This window comes from Asparagus officinalis, chromosome 9, assembly GCF_001876935.1.
Source record: "Asparagus officinalis chromosome 9, Aspof.V1, whole genome shotgun sequence".
Classification (NCBI taxonomy): Eukaryota; Viridiplantae; Streptophyta; class Magnoliopsida; order Asparagales; family Asparagaceae; genus Asparagus; species Asparagus officinalis.
Genome location: NC_033802.1, coordinates 46,586,943 through 46,593,491, shown reverse-complemented (window position 1 = coordinate 46,593,491; position 6,549 = coordinate 46,586,943). Strand labels below are relative to the sequence as shown.

The 6,549-nt window shown below is 36.2% G+C and overlaps 1 long non-coding RNA gene across 1 annotated transcript in view; it reads left to right on the top strand.

Annotated features, from left to right (window-relative positions):
• The window catches only part of LOC109824434, a 6,474-nt gene continuing 2,542 nt past the window's right edge, over positions 2,618 to 6,549 (top strand). The window contains exon 1 of the long non-coding RNA XR_002242639.1: positions 2,618 to 6,050. This is a non-coding gene — a long non-coding RNA (uncharacterized LOC109824434). The remainder of the gene's footprint in view (positions 6,051 to 6,549) is intronic.

The following is a 6,549-nucleotide window of genomic DNA, read 5'->3' as shown; positions in this document are numbered from 1 at the left end:
TGTTGAAATACCTGAAAAGAGAAACATAAACACAAAAACTAGAGAATATATTAGCGATAAATTGTTTGAAAAATCATCATCAAAACTATAGGGTCAACAGCCGTCACCTGCGTCATCACCTAGTCGATACCACCGCCCTCGATTTCTTCTTGCAGCCACCCCATTCCTCCGCATTGACGAGCACCCGAGCTCGATAGTGAGTCGTCGAACCCATCGAAGCTCATTTGCAGAGTAACAACCCGTGGGTTAGTTGTTATGATTTATTTTCTAATTATTTTTCTGTTAGTCTCATTTTATTAGTTAATTGCATGAGTATTCCATCTCTAAAATCTTATCATATATTCACTGTTTAGATTATATTTGTGAGTTGAGAGCAATGTTACATTAAACGCTGGGCGCTCCTGGGCGCCGGACTTGACGCCCAGCGCTTAGACGCCTAGGCGGGCGCCTAAGCGGTTTCTGGGCGGTTTTTTTCTTCTGGGCGGTTTTTCTTTTTTTAATTGTGATACTTGAAGTTGAAGATAAATATATATACTCAATCAACAATGCATAAATACAAAAATACCAACACATATGCTATCCAAACTGTACTTTCAAGGAAAACACGATAAACACTGTTAATTTTTTAACGACTAAGTAAAAGTTTTCCATAAAAGAAATTCTCAAGAAACAAATACATAAAAACTGAAAAAAATGCACTGTGTATAGACTACAAGGAAAACACGGTAAACACCAAAACCATTCACTGATTTGAGCAACAGTATTAATAATTTAATATTAATAACGCTATTAATGTTAAACCAAAGGTCATCTATGAAATGATGAATAAAATAAGCAAATAACGCTATTAATGTTAAACCAAAGGTCATCTCTGAAATGGGTTTAATTAGTCCTTTATCTTGTTACAGTGATGAAGCGGACTCCTAAGGGCTTCGACGCGTTTGATCTTCAATGAGGAAGAGAACGGAGGTTGAAGACGAGCTTTGACGAGTTCGACGAGTTCGAGCTTCGACGAATTCGAGCTTCGACAGAGGTTGAAGATGAGATCGAAGACGAGTTCGAGCTTTGACGAGTTCGACGAGTTCAAGCTTCAACGAATTCGAGCTTCGACAGAGGTGAAGATGAGATCGAAGACGAGTTCGAGCTTTGACGAGTTCGACGAGTTCGAGCTTCAACGAATTCGAGCTTCGACAGAGGTGAAGATGAGATCGAAGACGAGTTCGACGCGTTCGAGCTTCGACGAGGAGCAGATTTGACGAGTTCGACGAGTTCGTGGCGGCTCGGGTGAGTGAGAATTTCTGAATTAGGGTTTCGTTAGTTACGTAGTTACTTTAGTTTGGGTTTTGGGTTTGGGTTTTGGGTTTCGGGTTCGGGGTTTTCAGCGCCCAAAGATCGTTTTTTTTTTCCAATTTGTGGGGCGGGCCGCTTACACGGCCCGCTTATCTCTGGGCGGCCGCCTAGGCGCTCCCAGCGCCTAAACTTGGCCGCCCAGGGCTTTTTTGCACGGCCTGGGCACCGCCTCCGCCTAGGCGGGCGCCTAGGCGGCCGCCCAGGCTGTTTTTTACAACACTGGTTGAGAGTAATTGAGCATGTAACTGTTAAAATTTGATATTGATTGTAGAACTTGTGTATGATAATGAATATTGCAATTAAATTGAGTGAGATTAGAATTATTCATAATTATTGATGCAAATTTTGTTAAATCCATCTGTCACATTAGTTGTTTTGATTTTAATTCCTGCCAAAGATCTTGAAATTTGGTGAAACGATGTGTTATTTGATTTAAATCGTTGATTCTAATAGACCCCCTGTACCGTTTCACATCAATAACAGTGAAAATTTAGAAGAAAAAGCATGTGATTTATAGCAATATAAGGGATACCTAAAACTATATGAAGTTTATTGTATTCAATAGTGATAACCATGAATTAGAATCTTTACATAAAATTCTTTAGTTGTTATAGACATTTTAAGTATACTTATCAGTCGCTATATATAAAGGTGCACGCATCCCTGTTCAGAGAAGTTTCCATCCTTGGATGAAGATAGTGTGTTAGCATGTTCTTGTAACACAGACATCTAAGACTATAAGAACTTTAATACACTTAGGAGGGAGGCTATCCGCAAATTAGAATATTCACATGTTTTTGAAGGGCCTAATTATACATATTAGGATATTACTTATGGATATAATGAGTTCGTCTCTAAAAGTGGTTGTTGTTGGTTTGATATTATTGCATAGGGCTAGGGAAATCTCTGAAGAAATAGATTACTATGATTGGGATTTTTGGTAGGAGTTACTTGGATTTAGCAATTTTGGACTTGGTTGGAGACAATTTGTGGAACTTTTGATGTCGTGGCATTATTCATTTTTTATTTTTTAAAGACTCTTGGGAAAATCATTATTGTTGCTGACCTAGCAATAATTTATTATTTTATCATGTAAATATTGTTGGTATTTAATTATGAATAATAAACAATTACTTGACTATTCTTAAATTAGTAGAGCGCTTTGGTTATAATCATAATATATCATGATTAAATAATTTCTAGTTTTCAACAAACTGGATAATACTTGTGATACAATACATCCAGGGGTGGATCCAGGATTCCACAACCCAAACAAAACGAGTTGAATAGCCAACGTCAATATCTCCAAAATATTTCAAAAAGGAAGACAAAAATTATGTAGAAAATATTCAAATAAGCATCATCTAATTTTTTATAACTAAAACTTCTCTAACTAAAAAGAATTCGACGTTCCTTAAAATTTTTAATGTCTTCAATGATAGCATCAATGCTCAGACTTTCATCTAATTTCTCTTTCAATAAACAACATTAATGCGTCTGAGAGGAAAGCATCCTCCATTTTAAAGGGGGAGGTTTTATAGAAACCCCCCTATCTTTTTTTTCCCCAAAATTTTGGGGGAGCCGTGCCCCACCTGGACTGTATTTAGATCCGCCCCTCCATATATTCATCAATCTAGTTGTGATTATCTTTCAATGTCCACAATCACCATAATCTAATGCGTATGTGATTAGCATTGGATTTTAACAAATATCTAATATCTCGTTAATTACGTGAACGTATACCTGCATAATTTCTAATGAATTAAATTTATACATAATAATGGATTTCACTCAAAAAATATTTCAAAATATTAGTAGGATTATAACTGCACATGCATGATATAGGTCAGGGAGGGAGGACTTTGATCTATAACATAGTTTTACTTCGTCAGGAAAGAAATATTGCAGAAAAATATCGCCTTTTCAACGAGGACATGCTGTACAAGTTAAGAATGCAGCATTTCTATTTATTCACTGACAGCCTTTGGCACCAGGCTGCAGTTTGTTGTCAGTAAGAATAGTCACGAAAAAAAAAGTACAGAACCCGAGGGAAACATGTAATGATATATCATTGTGTTAAAGAGGTTGGAAAGTAGAGAGATTAAGATAACAGTCATATTGGACTGGCCTAAATGCCAATTATTTGAACATATGAAGGCTACAAAAATGGTGATATATAATAGAATCTCATGTCAATTGTCAGAAATAAGATGGTTCTTCAGTAAGTTTGGATCAACAGAATGTGACAAGATCATTTAGGGCACCATAAGTGCTTGTTAGACAGGCGGCGGGCCATGTTCCTATTATCTGTTTTGGTGTAGTTTTTCATGTATATAAATTATTGTCCCAAGAGATCATCTCAGTGGGTTCAAGTCTGGTTAGGCTGCCTTTGTACATGGACGATGCCATGGTATATGGAGAGGCTGGTTTTTGCTAGTGTGCATGAACCAGAAGTATAAAAAATTCCTAAGAAGGAAAGAGGTAAAAAGTTACAACTTTAGTTTTGTTCATGAGAATAATCCAAATGGATTAAGTGACTCAAGTAATTAACAAAGCAGTTAGAGGGGAAATAAAAGGTTGAAAATATCTGTTGAGGTTACACACTGAGTTTGAAGTAGTAGACAACCATTTGTTGCAGTATGGTAGAAAGTTGAGTTTTATATGATAGAAAGTAGAAGATTTCCATATAACATGTTATCTTTACAAAATTAACCACATTCATTTAGTTTTCATAAAAAGTGCTAATCGCTCATTTTGCTGATCTTATGGGATCTTATCTACACCTTTGATTTTACATAAGTAAATTTGGGATAAATACACACTTGTTAACTACAGGTGTAAAAGACATACTGATTCATGACAAATTCAAGAAATATCTCTCTTCCAGATAAAATTTTAGATTAAAATTTTTATCTAATCTTATCTGGAAGAGATATATTTCTTGAATTTTTCCTTCATCACATATAGCTTCATCCTCTTTGAGATGCTCCTCGATGTTGTACGAAATTTTGACAATATAATAGGTATGCTTTTCATTGTTGTATGATAAGATCCTAAATTGGAGTAGGTGCCTATAATCTTATAAAGGAATCCCTTAAACTTCACATGTTAAGAATTTGTTTTAAATTAGCTTGAATGAAGATTGATGCTGAGGTTTGAGTAAGATTAATGCAGTTAGTTAATTGAATCTGGAGAAAATCATTTCCCAGGACTGTCTCAATAGCTCTTAGAATGGAAGTACTAATACAGTTTGAAACCAGGTTTCATTCTAGTAAAAGTATTCCTTCTCAAAAGCTACAGTGTATGTATTTCTTTGAGATATTCATGTTCCAATAAGTTGGTATAATTGAAAGAGTTGCGTGGGATATTGGAGAACCAGGGACATGGTTTAATTTATAAACTAACAAAGATAAGTCCGCATCCTTTTGCTTTTGTAAAAAGTAGCTTAAGACAAGGAAACTTTTAACTGGATGGAGTGTAGTTGTCACGGTTGTCCTTTTTTCTTGATTGATTTTCTTTGCTGCTGTCTTTCAGGAACAATCAACGTGTTTGAGCTGGCATGTATTAGGGTGCAAATGATCAAGTAATTAGAAATTAATTCAAAATGGTAATGCAAGATGCAAGTACCGTAATGAACATGGCTGCTTCTGTCGTGATTGTTATATTCCAAGTAGCACTATAACTGATTGTCCGAGTGGTGAATATTTTTACTCTTAGCATGTTAATTGATATTCTCCTGGTGTTACTTATGCATGAACTTTCCTTGTTCACTTAGGATGTTTATGCTTATTGTATACCTTTTTAACTTTTTTACTGATATACTGATGTTGCTGTATAATGTGCTTGTATTGGCGGAATGTGTCTCTGCCACAGCCTGGACACTGTTTTTTCCTCTTAATTTTAAAATTTCTATATTGGTCCTTGCATTTGTAAGGAGAAAGTCACCCCCTTCTCCCCTCTCTGTCCATATTAGTTTCAATAAATTGGTAAGTGAGAGAGTTGTGTGAGATATTGGAGAAAGAGGGACATGGTTTATAAACTAGCCAATAAGAGTCTTCATCCTACTGCTTTTCTAAAAAATACTTTTAGATAAGGGAACTTTTAACTCGTTGGTCTTGGTTCTCTTTTTTTGTTTATTGTTTTTGTCTGACGCAGTGTTTCTCTCATTCTATGAAAGTTTGGAGTATCTTCCTCTTCATGACACCATCTGTTTCCTATGCTGTGCCATGTACAAAGCTCAAGCAGGTCATGGATGTAACAGAACTAGTACGAGAGTTTACTCTGCAATTCGTGAAGTATGGTTGCTTAGAGCTGTCATGATTTGGTTCAGCATTAACAAGTGTTCCTGATATTTTCAGTATGTCATGATGCGGACTTTTCAATAGTAATATAATGCATCCAGAGATGTCATCCTAAGCATCATCTTAACCTTGAGTTGAGATATAATATTACTTTCATACTTCTTTGTCCCCTCGTTACTAGTAGAAAGGCACGAAAATCAACTATCTGTGCAACAGTAGCGGAGGATTCGCATGCAGAAAGAGGATGACCTTTGTTACTTTGCCTGGCTTTCTATTCCCTTCCCTTCTTTTTCCATTTTAGCAGAATGTAGAGGGGTTGGTTTTTCACTGATGCCTAAACATAGAGTTACCTTCATCCATGAAAGTGAAGGGCTGGCTTGTTATGCCTGGATCAAGGAGGTACAGACGAGCTTGTGATCTAATGTGTGCTATACTTCAATTATGTTAAGGGCTTCAGTACAGATCAATTGAGGGTGGGGTGGGGATATTAAGAGAATTCTTAAAAAACCCATATTATGTTCCGAGTACCAAAGCAGGTTTCAGGAACAACTGACATGTTAGAGCTTGCATACACTAGGGAGAAAATGCACAAGAAATTAGAAATTAGTTTGAATAGTTATGCAATATATCCAAGTACCTGGATCGATATGGCCACTTTCTGTCTGTGTGATTGCTGTATTTCAAATACCACTAGACCTGATTGTCCATGTTAGAATATTTTTACTCTCAGCTAGCATTGTTATCAATATTCTCCTGGCATTACTTATTCATGGACATTCCTTGTTCATTTAGCTTGTTTACATATATCGTTTTAGCTTTCTTAGTGATATACTGATAGTGCTCCGTAATGTACTTGCATTGGTGGCAGCGTCTCTGCCACTGCCTACACACTGTTTCT